Source organism: Hyla sarda, chromosome 2, assembly GCF_029499605.1.
Source record: "Hyla sarda isolate aHylSar1 chromosome 2, aHylSar1.hap1, whole genome shotgun sequence".
Lineage (NCBI taxonomy): Eukaryota > Metazoa > Chordata > Amphibia > Anura > Hylidae > Hyla > Hyla sarda.
Window position 1 is genome coordinate 428,032,350 of NC_079190.1, and position 18,127 is coordinate 428,050,476.

General features: G+C 42.2%; 1 protein-coding gene across 5 annotated transcripts in view; it reads left to right on the top strand.

Annotated features, from left to right (window-relative positions):
• Positions 1 to 5,102: 5,102 nt before the first annotated feature.
• MYO18A (myosin XVIIIA) overlaps positions 5,103 to 18,127 on the top strand; it is a 350,022-nt gene continuing 336,997 nt past the window's right edge. For all 5 annotated transcript variants that reach the window (XM_056559045.1, XM_056559047.1, XM_056559046.1 and 2 more), the window contains exon 1: positions 5,103 to 5,247. The gene's annotated coding sequence lies outside the window, so the exon portion shown is untranslated. The remainder of the gene's footprint in view (positions 5,248 to 18,127) is intronic.

The following is an 18,127-nucleotide window of genomic DNA, read 5'->3' on the forward strand; positions in this document are numbered from 1 at the left end:
TATTTTAATGAAGGCAGAAAATATTCTCCATTGATGAAGAACATACAGCTGTGAACAAAAAAATTATAATTCACATGATGGTTCTTGGTAAACCAGTCCAGCAGCATGTTTCTCTGTTAAGTATTTTAATGATGAGAATTATGATGGCCAAGGCAATCTAATATAGGACAAAACCATGAATCACGTCTGCTTATAGTCTGAATCACCTGACACAATTTGCATTTAATTTGCCAAACAGAAAATACTTTATATGATTTATTCTATATGTAAATTGTGAAATAGCGTTCTAAGGCAGATGTAAACATTTCTCTCTACCATTGTATTATAATTACATGTAAATCAAGTATTTAATCATATTTCCTTTAAATTCCTTTTTTTCTGAGACTGGATTCACACTCAGTATTATGTTGATCCTTATTTTTATCAGTATGTTTACCAAAACCAGGAGTTGGTCCAAACATAGAAAAAGGTGCAAATCTTTCCATTATAGTTTTTATCTGCGTCAGTTCAACTCCTGGCTTTGGCTAAAAATACTGCCAAAAAATACTGCGTGTGACCCCTGCCTAAAACTACATGAATAGAGTTGAGAAGTCAATGCCGGTCATTCCCAGCAGAGGTCTCTCTACCCTTTCTATTACAATACAGTTATACTAACATTTGTAATAATATGTAATGTAACTGTTGGAAGGATTTGATTTATAACCATTTTAATAATGAAGCAAAGAAGCCATAGAAAGTGCCAATGAAGTGTCATCAGGGGCAGCATGCATTCTCCTTTTATTTTTAAAGTAGTCAGAAATATTATGAAAATGATATTTATTCTGAGAAAAAAGCAATTTTTTTGGAAAAACGCCTCCATTTTCCCATTGTACATGTCACCTGTCTGCAAACTACAACAAACATTGTAACAGACGAGATGGTCCAGCGCAAGTTCGTGAAATAACGAGGATATCTTTTATTCAACACATGCAAAATACAAGAAAAGTGACGCGTTTTGGCTGCTGGTTCGCAGCCGAAACGCGTCACTTTTCTTGTACCTGCATGTGTTGAATAAAAGATCCTTGTTATTTCACCGAACTTGAGCTGGACCATCTCGTCTGTTACACTAGATTGTGTGGAATTTGGTCCTGGGGCAACGGGGGGGGGATTCTATATCGGATTGTCTAATTTTACAACAAACATTGTAACGCATTTTAAACCTTTGGCACAAATAAATGAAAAAATAGGTTTTAAACAACAAATAAGTATACTTGATATTGTTACTAAATGTCAATATCAATGTCAGTATTTTACAATATATTTCCAATTTTTTTTTTATGAAGAAAATTCATATATAATAGATTAGTTACTATTCTCTTAGTTATGGCAGCACGTGCCTGAGTTAGTGCCATCAGCTGTGACAGATGGGTTGACTGGCACCTAGTGCAGAAGAAATCCGCAAGTGAGATTCTGAAAACTATATATGTCGTGCATACCGACTCATAGGTCTCTGTGTATTTCTATAGATCACAAGACCCTAGAACAAATCTCCCCTGTTTCAGTCCCACCCTTATTTATGGCCACCAGTTAACCCTGACCTATTTTTATAATTGAATAAAGATGAGTTATACCAACAGTATCTTGAGGCTGGATTCACACATGTAGTTTTGATGCAGTTTTCAATACATATTTTTTTTAGCCAATCTGGGGGATCCAAAATGAATGAAAAATAATAGAGAAATACTAATACTCCTTTCATATATATATATATATATATATATATATATATTTTATATATATATATATATTGAAAAAGGCCGCATGTGCGGTTGAAACGTAGTAATTGGAATGAAATAAACACTTGTCACTACTCTGTGTGCTGCAGCAAATCTGTTCTTCTATATATATATATATATATATATATATATATATATATATATATATATATATATTAGAGCTGGGCAGAATGACCAAAAATGTGTATCACAGTATTTTTGTAACTTATGGCAGTTCCATGGTATATAACGGTATTTCTTTCACCCCCCCAAATCATGTGACCTGCGAGCGCTGTTCTGCTCCTCCCCCTACCAAGTCATGTTACCCGCCAGCGCTGTTCTGCTCCCCCCCCCGGCTTCTTACATGACAGTGGGCTCAGCCTATCACTGGCCGGGGCGGGACATCGCTGCGGCCGGTGATAGGCTGACGGCTGTCCGACGTTCCCCTCCCCAGCGTAAGGCCGACGTAGGTAAGTTAAAGTTTTTCTTTATTTTCTTTATCTTTTGCAGCCCGGGCATAGGAATACAGCATACAGCAGTGGTCTCAAACCTGTGGACCTCCAGCTGTTGCAAAACTACAACTCCCAGCATGCACGGACAGCCGTTGGCTGTCCGGGCACGCTGGGAGTTGTAGTTTTGCAACATCTGGAGGTCCGCAGGTTAGAGACCACTGGCATACAGTATAGAGTTCCAGCGCTGGTGTCGGCCCGGAACAAAGAGGAGGAGGGCAGTGCTTGCAAGTGACATATGTGAGTAGTACCCTGCTGGGCTGATAATTAATTGGGGGGGGGGGGGGGGGGGAGAAGAACAGTGCTGGCGGGTAACATATGATTAGTTCCCCGATGTGGGGACAGCGCTGCGCTGGGCTGATAATTCATTCCCAAGGGGGAGGAACCCAACCGGTATTGCGGTATGGGAAAAATTCATATCGTGCAGCCCAAAAATTTCGGCATTCGGTATGAACCGGTATACCGCCCAGACCTAATATATATATATATATATATATATATATACACACGCTAGTAGCTGGGTGAAGAAACTGCATGTATAAAGGCAGTCTATTTGTTCCTTATTACATTGATCTATGTAAGTCATTGACTGATGGGTCATAAAAGGTCTCTAAGGGGCAAAAAAAAGTGTTTAAAAAAAGTGTTTTTCAAAATGTATATAAAAGAAGAAATAATAACAAAGTTTAAATGAAAGTTTAAAACACCCCCTTCTCCCATTTCCTAAATAAAACATTGAAAAAAATCTAAATAAATATAGATATAAATGTGCATAATTGTTCAAACTATTAAATTATTACATTCCTGATCCCGCGGGGTCAATTGCAGAAAGATCCCAAACGTCAAAATTGCAGATTTTTGGTAATATCCCAAAAACTGTATGTGTAAAGGCAGTCTATTTGTTACAAAATAAAAGATTTAAGGGAAAACGTAAATAAAGAAATAAATGAAAATAATAATAATAATAATATATGTATATATATATATATATATATATATATATATATATATATAATCACCCACTCCCCTATTAAAAGTAAAAATCACCCTCCCTTTTCCCATTTTCCAAATAAAACATTGGGGAAAAAAATTTAAAAATAAATAAATAAATAAAGGTATAAACGTGCATGATAATCCAAACTATTATATTATTCCTGATCCCGCACGGTCAACTGCTTAAAAATTCCAAGCCTTAAGTGACTGATATTTGGTCATATCCTATTCCAGAAAAAGTGGAATAAAAAGTGATTAAAAAGCGAAAACTACCCAAAGAGTGGTACCATTAAAAACAACAGCTCATGGTGCATGACATGAGCCTACACACAGTTCCGTATATGGAAAAATAAAAAAGTTATAGGGGTCAGAACACAACAATGAACAGATTGTTTAGTTCCCCCCCCCCCCCCCCCAAGTTTTCTATTTTTGTGTTCATCATAAAACGAAACAAAAATGATCCAAGTTTGGCATTGATGAGTCGGACCGAAACATAGGATAAAGCCGGCATGTCAGTTTTACCCTATGATGAACTAAAAAAAAAAAATTCCCCAAAATTGCCCAATTCCATTTTTTTTTTTTACAATTTTCGCCCACAAGTAAATTTTTCTGGCTTTGTAATACATTATATGATGAAATAAAGAGCGCCAAAAACGTAAGTCCTAATATAAATAATACAAATAGAAACATTATGGCAGTGTTTGCCAAACAGCGTGTCTCCAGTGGTTGCAAAACTACAACTCCCAGCATGCCTGGACAGCCAAAGGCAGTGTTTTTCCCCACAATGTGCTTCCAGCTGTTGCAAAACTACAACTCTCAGCATGTCCAGACAGCTATTGGCAGTGTTTTCCAAACAATGTGTCTCCACCTGTTGCAAAACTACAACTCCCAGCATGTCCGGACAGGTATTGGCAGTGTTTTTCCAAACAATGTGTCTCCACCTGTTGCAAAACTACAACTCCCAGCATGTCCGGACAGCTATTAGCAGTGTTTTCCAAAGAGTGTGTCTCCAGCTGTTGCAAAACTACAACTCTCAGCATGCCCGGACAGCTATTGGCAGTGTTTTTCCAAACAATGTTTCTCCAGCTGTTGCAAAACTATAACTCCCAGCATGCCCGGACAGCTATTGTCAGTGTTTTTCCAAACAATGTGTCTCCAGCTGTTGCAAAACTATAACTCCCAGCATGCCCAGACAGCTATTGGCAGTTTTCCAAACAGTGTGTCTCCAGCTGTTGCAAAACTACAACTCCCAGCATCTCCGGACAGCTATTGGCAGTGTTTTTCCAAACAATGTGTCTCCAGTGGTTGCAAAACTACAACTCCCAGCATGCCCTGACAGCCAAAGGCAGGGTTTTTCCAAACAATGTGTTTCCAGCTGTTGTAAAACTACAACTCCCAGCATGTCCAGAAAGCTATTGGCAGTGTTTTCCAAACAGTGTGTCTCCAGCTGTTGCAAAACTACAACTCCCAGCATGCCCAGACAGACAAAGGCAGTGTTTTTCCAAACAATGTCTCCATCTGTTGCAAAACTACAACTCCCAGCATGCCCGGACAGCCTTTGGCTGTCCGGGCATACTGGGAGTTGTAGTTTTGCAACAGCTGAAGACACGCTGTTTGGAAAACACTGAGTTATGGAATCTAAAAATTCGGGTGATCGTTAAGGGGTTACATTTCCAGATGTATATTATATACAATTGAATTGCATTAAAGAGCAGGCAGCAGCGCCCCCTATATCTCCTGTATATACATTCCTGGATTATTCCCACATTCTATGCGCTTCCCGCTGGGACAGTAAGAGTTAACGCCATCCGGGTTGGTCATGTGACGCGATGACATAAACAAAGAGGCGGGGCCGCAGACCTCCATTATTTCTAACCAGCTCTAGTAAAAAAAAAAAAAAAAAAGAAGAAAAAAAAGCTCCATAGAGGGAGGATCGGGCTGGTTGATGCGGGACATTGTGCAGATCGTGCGGTGCTGCAGGCGCTCCCCCGGCGGTATGTATACGGTATGCTGTGTGTACGGGACACATGGGGGGTGTGCAGTGCGGGCAGTGATGCTGCGGTGATCGGGCTGTGTATGGAGGGGACACATGTCCTTGGCGCTGTACACTGCTCTTCTGCAGGCGGTATTACCTGGACTGAATTACCGCAGTACCTGAGCTGTCACACGGTGCGGTTTCTATCAGAGGCGTGCAGGGGTCCTCCACTGTCCTCCAGACAACTATACTGTGTGTAATGGTCAGGCCCTGCACTTACTATACACATACATACATCTCCTCCATCTGTGCTGGGCTCAGCTGAGCTTCTGTTACAGTTGTATCAGTCATATTGTGTTCCTGTATATATGATGAGTATAATTCCTGCCATAACTTATGGTGAATCCAAAACTCTGGGCTCTGTTCTCCATCTTGACCAATCAGAATTTATATTTATTAGGGTCCTCGTAGTAACCAATCAGAATTTACCTTTATTAAGGTCCATGTTGTCCCATAGACACACTATAGCCAATCAGAATTCATGATTATCCGGGTCCACTGTGGGACAACATGGGCCCTAATACATATATGAGTTCTGATTGGCTGCTATGTGACGTTGACCGCCATGAACGTGAATTCTTTGGTTACTACAGGGGAGATCCTAATAAACAATAACTTTAATTGGTTGTGTTGTCACTGTAGTAACCAATCAGAAGTAATGTTAATTAGGATCTCTGTTGGCCCCTCTAGTCAACAGGGGAGATTTATCAAAACCTGAGCAGAGGAGAACTTGCCCAGTTGCCCATAGCAACCAATCACATTGCTTCTTTCATTTTTTAAAAGGGCCTATGAAAAATGAAAGAAGCGATCTGATTGGTTGCTATGGGCAACTTTTCCTCTACTCAGGTTTGATAAATCTCCCCCAATAAGTCAACGTAACATAGCAGTAAATTAGAATTCTTGTTTATTAGGGTCCATGTTGTCTCTATAGCAACTAGAGTTCATGTTTGTTAAAGTCAGTGTTGTTACATAGTAACCAATTAGGGTTCATATTTATTAGGATCAACATCATGCAGTAACCAATCAAAATAAAAATTTTTAGGATCCATGTTGTCCTCGTAGTAACCAATCAGAATTCATGTTTAGGATCCATGTTGTCCTCATAGTAACCAATCAGAATTCATGTTTAGGATCCATGTTGTCATCATCTTGACCAATCAGAATTCATGTTTAGGATCCATGTTGTCCTCATAGTGACCAATCAGAATTCCTGTTTATTAGGGTCAATGTTGCCTCGTAGTAACCAATCAGAATTCATGTTTAGGATCCATGTTGTCCTCATATTGACCAATCAGAATTCCTGTTTATTAGGGTCAATGTTGCCTCGTAGTAACCAATCAGAATTCATGTTGATTAGGGTCCATGTTGCCTCGTAGTAACCAATCAGAATTGATGTTTGCTGTGTCCGGTTCAGGTTAGTCAGTGATATGTCTGCGGACTGCTTGCTGTGGACACTTCTGATCAGTGTAGTCTAGTAGCACAGGATGGCGGAGCAGCGGCTGTGCGGTAAGCTGGTAATTTACTAATGCTTGGTGTTATGATCTTACAGATGGACGCGGCGAGCTGAGCTGGCAGCCGTGTTGGCGCGTTGACTTGTTATCCACATAATGCTGGGTATCAGTGTGTTTTCCGTGTTCTCCAGATGTGTAGAGAATGGTCAGGTTGGCATTATATTCGGGGTGGCATGTATATGAGGTTTGTGTTCTATCTGGTGAGCACGCCATCAGTGTCTCCTACAGCACCATTCTCAGATAAGAGTTACATCAATTCCCAGGGTTCAATCCAATACAACATTTGGTTCAGGAAGAAGATTTAGAAAGATTGTTGGGGTCCTGGCAGTCAAACCCCTTGTTAATAAGACATACGCTGCCATTATCTGATCGTCCAGTGTCTGCGCTAATGCCTTGCAGTGACACTGCTCACTTGATGTTGCATGACCCCACAGCAGGAGCATTATGGTAGTGTATTGGTCCCCAAACTGTGACGCTTCAACTGTTGCAAAACTACAATTCCCATCACTGGCCACGATGGTAGTTGTAGTTTTGTAACATCTAGCCACAGGTTGGGGATCCCTACACTCCAATAGTGCCCCTGCTTCACTTCCGCAGTAGGTACGTCACATTAGATTCTTGCCAATCTGACGTGCTCTACTGTCTATCTTGAAAACCCCTTTACTGCCCATGGTCATTGTCTAGATATTTTTGATTGATTTCTCATCATCAGGATATCTGATCCCCTCCTGATCTGCTGTTTAGATACAGAATCAGACAGCTTGGTACGTAGTGGCCCTGCTGAATTTCTGTAGTTCAGTTCCAATTGAAGTGAATGGATGCTGAGCAGCAGTAACCCAGGATGGCCTCTATACATTGTACAGAGGTGTCTGCTTCCAGCTCCACTCACCATGTATAGGGGCGCTGCAGCTCTGAAAAACTATTCAGCAGGGGTGACTGGTATTGGACCCCCATGATGTTCACATCAGCGTTATAGAGCTCCGTTCAGACACTGATAATGGAACTGGACAGACTGTGTCACAATAGACACCAAGGAAGCCTGACAGGCAGGGGTCAAGTCCTGGGAAAAAAAAGTGTGGGAACTCACCCAAGATTTCCACTTAAAGAGGCACTTGACATCTTATACCCTACCCTGCCTCTGGGGACCCCCATGTTCTCCCTGCTGCACCCGGCGTTCGTTAACAACATTGGGTGCAGCACCGGAGGCTCGTCATGTCGTCACCCTTCATTGCAAGTCTATGGGAGGGGGCGTGACGGCTGTCACGCCCCCTCCCATAAATTTGTATTGAGGAGGCATTACTGTGACGTCACAAGCCTCTGCCCCGCATCACCAGTCATCCGGCATGGAGCGAAGCTCGCTCCGTGCACTGGATGTCTGGGGTGCCACAGCCGAGATCGCGGGGGTCCCCAGCAGCAGGACCCCCGCAATCAGACATCTTATCCCCTATACTTTGGATAGGGGATAAGATGTCTAGGGGCAGAGTACCCCTTTAAGGGCTGGTCCTGCAGGACTCCTGCTAATGCTGTGGAAAGTTCCCATGTGTTCCCGCAGGACAGGCCCCAATGACTTTTAAATAAGGTCCATTAGGTTTCCGTTTGATGTCTGTTATTTTGAAGGATTTTAGTGAAGAAAGAAATTAGGGGACGGAGCTTCTAATGCTGATGTGAACAAGGCCTAAGACGAGGATCGTACTCATAAAGTCCTGGAACATCTAAAATTAACCCAGTGTGGCATATGTCTCACACAGTATATTAACTGTATACATCAAAATACTGTCAAAAAGGTGTGTGTGTGTATGTATGTGTATATATATATATATATATATATATATATATATATATAGTAGAGGAGGGAAGCAGCACTCCTGCGATAAAGGTGAACGGGTGCCTGACTGCTGTTGATCTGGGTCAGAGATCCAAAGTGAAGTAGTCAAGTAGAAGCAGTGGCACTCCAAGCTGGTGAAATAAAGTGATGTCTTTATTTACTCCAAAGTGAGCCTAAGATTTATCAAAACCTGAGGAAAGCTTGCCCAGTTGCCCATAGCAACCAATTAGATGGCTTCTTTCATTTTTCACAGGCCTTCCTAAAAGTGAAAGAAGCAAGCTGAATGGTTGCTATGGGCAAGTTTTCCTCAGGTTTTGATAAATCTTCCCCTATATGTTTAGGAAATGGACTAAGCATAGTCACTAATAGACTATGTTCGGTCCATCAAATTCCATACACCCAGTGCAGTATATGTCAGCATACCTTTCTGGCTGGGGTCACACACAGTATTTTGGTCAGTATTTTAGCTAAAACCAGGAATGGAATGGAAACCAGGAATGGAATAATCATAAAGGAATAAACACAGAGAAAAACGATAATAAAAAGATTTAGACCCATTTCTAGTTTTGGCTATTTCGCAGGCTAGTTCACACGGTAGAATTTCTGCAGCAGATGTTTCTGCCATGGAAATCCCAATTGCTGTCTATGAGAGGGCGCATTTCTGATCGGTCCTAGCACCCGCCGGATTCTTCAAATATGCCGAATGTCTGCCCGTGTTTTCTGTACGGTCTTTCTGCACAAATTACACCTCGTGAACATGGCCTTAGATGGTAACATTTACCAAAAATGTCTAGCAAAAATGAGATGTCAGTGGGGGCATAAAAAAATATCAAACATGGTGGTTGTGACACAAAGTACAGTCCAATACATACGGATGGGATTTTGAAAACAGCATCCACACGTATCTAGAATTTTCTGCTCTGAAGAATTTTTAGGAAAATTTTGATGCACCGCCTATGTTTATTAATTTTGAATCCTCGAGAATTTGTGTTTGATCTGTGGCGGAAATAATCTGCCATGCCTGAACTAAAACTAGTTGAATTCCGAGCTTTGACAGTATTTGCCGATAACATCATTTTTTTGTTTGCATAACATAAATCCGGTTGAGCTGGTGACTCTTGTTGTGTCTTCTACAAGGTGCCTCTCCTCTACTGTGTGAACAGACACTAACTGTCTGCATACATGGGTTGGAGGAGATCACTTAGTGCAGGGGTGTCAAACTCAAATTCATCGGGGGCTGCATCAGCAGTTTGGTCACCCTCAAAGGGCCGGTTGTATCTGTAGGACCCCTCCCCCCCCCACATACTGTATATGCCGGTGTATAAGACGACCCCCAACTTTTACAGTTAAAATGTAGAGTTTGGGATATACTCCCCATATAAGACTACCCCTCCTACCGCAATGTACAGTACCTTGTAGTTCCCCCACATTTGGTAGGCAGCATGTTCCCCCACATTAGGTTGGCAGTGTAGTTCCCCCCACATTAGGTTGGCAGTGTAGTTCCCCCCCACATTAGGTTGGCAGTATAGTTCCCCCCCACATTAGGTTGGCAGTATAGTTCCCCCCCCCCCCACATTAGGTTGGCAGTATAGTTCCCCCCCACATTAGGTTATTTTGCAACAGGTTGAGGAGAACACTGTTATAGAAGAGCATTGTGGCCATTTATGTTAAGGAAAACAAAAAATATAAAAGAGAGCGCTCCATAGCGTAAACTGACTGGGTAGGTATTGGTAGAAGGATTCTTTTTAAAGGCTCTTACCCCAAGTGGTTGTGTGAGCTCAGACACAGCAATTGACAGCGTGTAAGGATTGTAAGGGTATGTTCACACTACGGAAATCCCGCGGAATTCCGCGGTGTGAACTTAACATTAGTGTGAATGGGTCTCCGCGAGACCTGTTCACACTGCGGAATTTCAGCGGCGTACAATTCCGCCCCTGAAATTGTTCAGCGCAAAGAAAGAACATGTTCATTCTTTGCGCGGAAGTCCTCGAATACTGCATAGCCGTCAATGGTGACGGCTCAGTGCCGCCCGGTCCTACCGCCACCGCCGGCTGCCAGTCTGAATCTCTGCTCGCTGAATTCAGCGAGCGGAGATTCCTTTCACACTGTAGTGTGAACATACCCTTAGAGCCCGGTCTGCAGCCTCCCAATCAAGTGGATAGAGACAAATCGACTTCAAGGGTGCGGTGGGTCTTTTGCGGTGCTGACTCGGAACAGGCTCATCAGGTGAGTATAAAAGGTTTATTAAAATGCAACGCGTTTCACCACACATGCGCGGCTTCATCAGGCATCCTTCATTCATTTCTGTTAATGGACTTTTAGTAGTTTATTTATTTTTTTTTTTTTAATGATTTATTGCTGGAATAGTGTCCTCTGTACTATTTATCTATCATCTGTGCTGTTCCTAAAGAAATGTCTTCTGTGTCTGCCTTATAAAAAGTATCTCACATGATGCGATTACTCTGCTGGTAAGGGAAAGCAGTTAATTTTATTTGTTACCTTGCTATTACTTCCTAATACCATATTCCTGTATATAGCAGGTCTATAGAGATAATTTCTACTCTGAGAAAGAAAACCACCAAGACTTGAGAGAAAAAGCTTGATTAGTTTACAGTGATGATAAATGATGACATATTCTATAAGGATTTCCAAGGTCTGTGTCATGCAATGACTCAGGATCTTCGTTCCCCATAACGCTGGATGCTGCATGTCTAGGTGGCTCCTGCTCCATCCTCTTCTACATGTCAGCAGTTGTACATCGAGTCCTAACTAGGATTGAACAAAATTCATGTCCAGATTGGTGGAGGTGCGGTGATGTCTTCGTAGATCATTCTGTCAAGTGAGATCATTCTCTTTGTCAGTGAAATTAGCAAGTGGTGAAACAGTGACATTGTTCAGCGTGATCTGTAGTCAATTGTATAAACAGGGACTTATATCAGTTCTAATGACTGTGCTCCTGATCTCAGATAATATTGCTGAGTAGATTCCATGAATTATTACCATGCACGTCACTGCTGCACCTATATGCTCATACATATTCAGACTTCCAGGTCTGCTGCAGGCAGTGTTTATTTTATTTTTTCTTTCTCCTCCATGTACCTAGCTTTATAAATAACTATTAAATATATACAACTATTAAACCAACCAAAAATGTGGTTGCTTATCATTAAGATCCGCCATCACATCTTAATCAGTGACAGGCCGACCTATGTTTTTTTTTTTTTTTTACCTGCAAAGCGGCTCCCGGCCACCTGGCTGTGCACATAACCATCATGGTCCTATTGAAATGATATGGACTGTCTGCTGTTCCCTGTACCTGTGAGTGGGCACCGCTGTGCAGGGAGAAACTCAGAAAGGGAAGCAGCATTATACCAGCAAAGTGTCCACTTCATTTTGACAACTTGTGGGGATCCCAGATGTTAGACCCCCATGAATCATATAGCAATGTCGCCTGCTTCTTTCTCCCTCCAGCTATACCTTGCTCCTCTCACTCCTTGCCTTTCCTTCGCTTCTATTGGCAGCATTTAACATGATCCCTCATTAAACTTCTAGTTGGTCTTGCCTCTCAGGAGGATTTGAAACAGTTTCAGTATGATAAGTTTGAGAAGGGGAACCAGGAAAGAAGCCTGATAAGAAGAAAAATATTTGCATTTTTTTTCTAATATCGGTGAAATCAGAGCTCATCTGCCTCCTGTTTACCCGTAGTTTTCACATGCACCAGATTAATCAAAGTGGCTAAGGGTGACTGATAAATCTTGGTATCTATAGACTGTCTAGTTTAAGTTTATGCCAACTATTAGTTGGCTTATTTAAAAAAAAAAAAAAAAAAAAAAAAAAATCAAGCCCCAAACTTTTTGTGCATATGTTGTTCCTTTTGGGCTCTGCCCATTTTACCAAAGTCATTCCCTTTTTACAGAAACCACAAATCTACTCTTTTAAAGGGGTACTCGGGGGAATTAAACCCATCCTTTCCCTCTCCTCAACCTATTTCATTTTCTAAATATTCACTATATAGAACAGTTTCCCCTCTTTGGTAGTCACTTTCATGCATGAAGTAAGGAAATTACATCATCCAACCTGTCTCTGTCCAAATCCCTCTCTGAAAGTAGCCCCCAGCCTCCTGAGAGACACAGACCATGTGGTTTCTGCCCTGCACTGATGAGTCATGCTTTCTTCGCAGAGAACAGGGAGGTGTGTGCAGCCTTAGCCAGTCAGACACTGAACCTCTCTCTGTTGCTTAGAGCAGGAGGGTGGAGGCTGTCAGAGCAGAGCTGCAATGAATGCTGAGAGATGTGGGCAAGGGGAGGAAAGGATGGCGAAGAATATCAAGCAGCCAGCGTAGACAACAGGGGCCACAGGAGCCATGCATAGCAGGCAGGATGATTTACAGGGAACATATCCAGGAAGTGTGGTGGCTTTGGAGCTTTATATCTCCCCCGATACCGCCGGCAGGTATCACAGAGGTGCGGTAAACCGCCTACACTCTCCTCTCCCAAGCTATGCATCGTGCTCAGCAGCTGAGCACACATCATAGTCGGGACCCGCATTAACCCTTTAAATGCCGCGATTAAAATTGATTGTGGCGTCTAAAAGTCCTGAAGTTAACTGCCGGTTAGCTCAGGGATGCTGATCGGGATCACCGTGGTGTAATCGCGGTGTCCCGATCACCTGTGAGGACGGACGGAGGTCCCTTACCCTGCTCCGTGCGTCCGATCGTCGCTCCTTTTACTGCTGCCAGCCATGGCAGGCATTAGTAAAGGAGCACTGATAACACTGATCACTGCTATGCTATGGTATAGCATTGATCAATGTATGCAATTTACAGATTGCACGTAATAGTCCCCTATGGGGACTAAAAAAGTGAAAAAAGACCGCTACATGCTGCCTTTAGATGTGCCTGCTCGGAGCGGCAATACAACGTAAAATACGCTGTGGGGAAAAAAAAACCTGTCACATGACATTGAAAAAATTATCGGTAATTGGTATCGGCGAGTACTTAAGAAAAAGAATCTGTACACGGTCTTAAAAAAAATGCTATTGGGACATCCCTAATAAATAAATATAAAAAAATATATATACATATATATATATATATATATATATATACACACAGACACATATATTATAATATCTCTCTGTCTATATATATATATATACACACTTTCCTGGAGTACCCCTTTAACTTTTTAGTCACTCAGTGATAGTTTTTTTTTTTTTTCTCTTATGTTTTTGTTTTACGTACCTACATTTGTTCGAAGTCTTCATGCAAAAGGTTTATTGTCACATTCTAAGCACTTTAAGCTGTCACTTTCTAATTCTTTACTCAAGTATGTTGGGTCATTTTGCTTTATTGCTCACATACCATGTATATTATATGTGTTATATGTAGTGAACCCTGTACTTCCCTTTGTAAGCCTATATAATGATGGTATTGTAGTTTTAGGGCTCGGCACGTCCTGATAATACTTATCTCGGTAACAATGTCCTGTCTAGTCTTTTGTTATGACAACAAGCTATTATATGGAAAGTAATTGATTATCCTGTTTGTCTGTTTATCTGTTGCTTGGCTATTTGTATGGTATGGGACTTTGTATAGGAACTAATACAGGCAACAACGTGATCAACAGTTCTCCCGGGACCACTGGAGGGCACAGCAAACATGTACTGTGCAAATAATACTGTATATGTGCAGAAGTGATCTAGGCCATGAAGAGTATAATGTATGAGTGAAACCAACTCTGTACGTGAATGCGGGGATATGCCATTTCAGTGCTGCATTTTGGGAATAGTGTATAAAAATGTGGGACACTAAAAGCGCTATTAAAGGGGTACTCCCGTGGAACCTGTGGAAAACCTTTTTTTTTTTTTTTTTTAATCAACTGGTGCCAGAAAGATAGATTTGTAAATTACTTCTATTAAAAAAATCTTAATCCAGTACTTAAAGGACATGTCCGGTGCTCACTTTTCTTTTTGTATCCGTTCCGGGCTTCAAAACAAAAAAAAAAAACAAGCTTTCTGTTGCCTGCCTACGCTCCCCCCGGAGCTCTGGTACAGGCGTTCGGTCCTCGGGCTGTATTCTTCTTACTTCCTGTTAGCCCGGCACGTCACACGGAGCTTCAGCCTATCACTGGCCGAGGCGGGACATCGCTGCGGCCGGTGATAGGCTGAAGCTCCGTGTGACGTTTCGGGCTAACAGGAAGTAAGAAGAATACAGCCCGGGGACCGAACACCTGTACCGGAGCACCGGGGGAGCGTAGGCAGGTAAGAGAAAGTTTGTTTTCTTTTATTTTGCAGCCGTGAACGGATACAAAAAGAAAAGTGAGCACCGGACATGTCCTTTTAATCCTTCCAGCTGCTGAATACTACAGAGGAAATGGTTTTCTTTTTGAAACACAGAGCTCTCTGCTGACACCTCTGTCCAGAGCTGAAGAAAATCCCCATAGCAAACATATGCTGCTATGGACAGAGATGTCAGCAGAGAGCACTGTGCTCGTGATGTCAGCAGAGAGCTCTGTGTTCCAAAAAGAAAAGCATTTCCTCTGTAGTATACAGACCCTGAAAAGTACTGGAAAGATTAAGATTTTTTAATATAAGTAATTTACAAATCTGTTTAACTTTCTGGCACCAGTTGATTTAAAAAAAAATAAAGTAAAAAGTTTTCCATGGGAGTACCCCTTTAATATAGTAAGTAAACCTCACAGCATGTTTTCCTGGCTACATTGTGTCATCTGGTCATGGATAATTTATTTAATTACACGGTAACATGATGTATACGTGACAGTTGTTGCTATGCTAGTTTGTCTTTGCTAGATGTTATGGTTTTCATAGATGTTTTATTGAGACGTTATAGTAAAATAAATTAACTTTATTGGCATTCTGTTAGCCAGAGAGAGTTTCATTGAAGCTTGCTTATTCAGTCACATCCACCGCTGTGTAGGTTTTATAGAGATTTCCATTCTTCCTGGATGAAACAGTGACTTTTTGGCCGTAGATGTATCTTCTGGAACCCGTCTATCTCTGGAGAGAGCTGTGGTTGGAATAGAAAGTTAATTGAACTTTTTCTATGAGCGCAGTGAGTGGAGAGTGAAAGGTCTCTGAAGAGGACGACATCCAAAAACGTTGTGGTTACTCGCAATTATAGAAAATGACACTTGGCTTCTTCACGTAGCCCATGGAGAGGACAGTCAGACACTCGCTTAGTCAGAAACAGATGTGAACTGCTTCTGTTACCAATGAAGTCCTGGACATATTGGTAGTCAATAACCTAAAGTAGACCTCTCCTCAATCTGAAGTGAACACATCTCACATTGTATTCAGAACGATGTATGATCTGGATTTTAACATATCGTATATACTCAAGTATAAGCCGACCCGAATATAAGCCGAGGCCCCTACTTTCACCCCAAAAACCCAGGAAAGTTATTGACTCGACTATAAGCCTAAGGTGGGAAATTTATCATCCCCCCCCCTGTCATCATCCCTCTCCCCTGTCATCATCCAGACCCCCATCATTAACACCCCCTCATCATCGCCCTGTCATTATCACACCCATCATCATCACCCCAGTCATCTTCCTCATCACCGACTGTCAATCCCTTCTCAGTGGTCTTCAACCTGCGGACCTCCCAGATGTTGCAAAACTACAACTCCCAGCATGCCCGGACAGCCATCGGCTGTCCGGGCATGCTGGGAGTTGTAGTTTTGAAATATCTGGAGGTCCGCAGGTTAAAGACCACTGCGGCCTTCGTCATCATCCAGACCCCCCTTTAGTTTTCTACTCCCCTCCCCTCGGGGGGAAGGAAAGGTGAGCTGGTCCGGGCAATCTATGCTGCAGGGACCGTCCGGTGGGGAGGGTTGGTCGTTCCGGGCTGTCCATCTTCACCGGGAGGCCCTCTTCTCCGCTTCGGGCCGGCCCCAGACAAGTGACGTTGCCTTGACGACTACGCTCAGGGACGTTCATGTGCAGGTACGTCTTCTGCGCACGTACGTCCCTGTATGTCGTCGTCAAGGCAACGTCACTAGTCTGGGGCCGGCCTGGAGCGGAGAAGAGGGCCTCCCAGTGAAGATGGACAACGACTAACCCTCCCCACCTGCAGCATAGATGGCCCGGACCAGCTCACCCTTCCTTCGCACCGAGGGGAGGCGAGTAGAAAACTAAAGGGGGGGTCTGGGTGATGATGAAGGCCGCAGTGGTCTTCAACCTGCGGACCTCCAGATGTTTCAAAACTACAACTCCCAGCATGACCGGACAGCCGTTGGCTGTCCGGGCATGCTGGGAGTTGTAGTTTTGCAACATCTGGAGGTCCGCCGGTTGAAGACCACTGAGAAGGGATTGACAGGCGGAGACTTCACTCGAGTATAAGTCGAGGGGGGTGTTTTCAGCACGAAAAATCGTGCTGAAAAACTCGGCTTATACTCGAGTATATACGGTAGCTATCTTCCTCCCCTCCTGTTTTCTCCCCCACCCTTTGTAGATTGTATTGCCTCATGGGCAGACCCCTTTCATTTCATATTGGGTTTGTTTGTTTCTATTTTTATTTTTTATAACTTCAATGATTTTTCAAATAAAATGTTTAAATCGTAGTGATAACAGAAAGCAAAAACAGCAATGTACAAGGGCATAGGTGGGCAACACAGTACCCATTGTGCCACAGACAATAAAACATAAGTATGAGTACAAAAACGTAAGAGAACGTAAGAATGGGCGAGCAAGGGAGGGTCAGAGTTGAGAGATCAGAGGAAGCTTGTGTTTTAATATGTATTTTAACCCCTTACATATGTACAGCAGCCTGGATCCAAGGGCATAATAATAATAATAATTTTTATATTATTATTTCTTTTCAGCACATCATATCACACCTAAGATAGATATTTTGCTATTTCAATGGAAGTGTGTCTGAAAATGACCTATTGGTTAAATCAAGGTTTTATGTAAACCATATTTTTTTTAAGAATTTTTGAGGGTGATGTTCTTTCTAACTTATCACTTTACTATGTAGATTTAAAAATAAACTTGATATCTTGTAGTTTACTTTCTGTCCAATAGGCCTAAAACCTTAGCTGAGACTTTCTGCTCAATAAAGATAATTTTCCAGCAGTTCCCTTCTTCTCATTGCAGACAGGAAAGCAGTGACATGAGTATATACATAACAGAGGAACACACAGTGCTTGCTCGCAGCTCAGCCTCCCCTTCCCACTAGAATGGTCTTTGCAAAGTTCACTGAGCATGCCATTCATATCTAAGAGACGGCTTTAGTCTGTTGTTACCTATGGCCGAGTGGCTTGCTGTAAAACATATTTTTAAATGCTGTTTAAAAACAGCTCAGGCAAGATGGCTGAACCCATAATAATGTTCAAAAAGGAAAAATAATCAAAAAATATATAAATTTCAGTATCTGCCTCTCATTAGTAAAAAACAAACAAACTATTCTCCTGATATGTTCCCTTTAACTCTTCGAAATGTCAATGGTTTAAAGGGGTATTCCGGGGTTAAGTAACTCTTA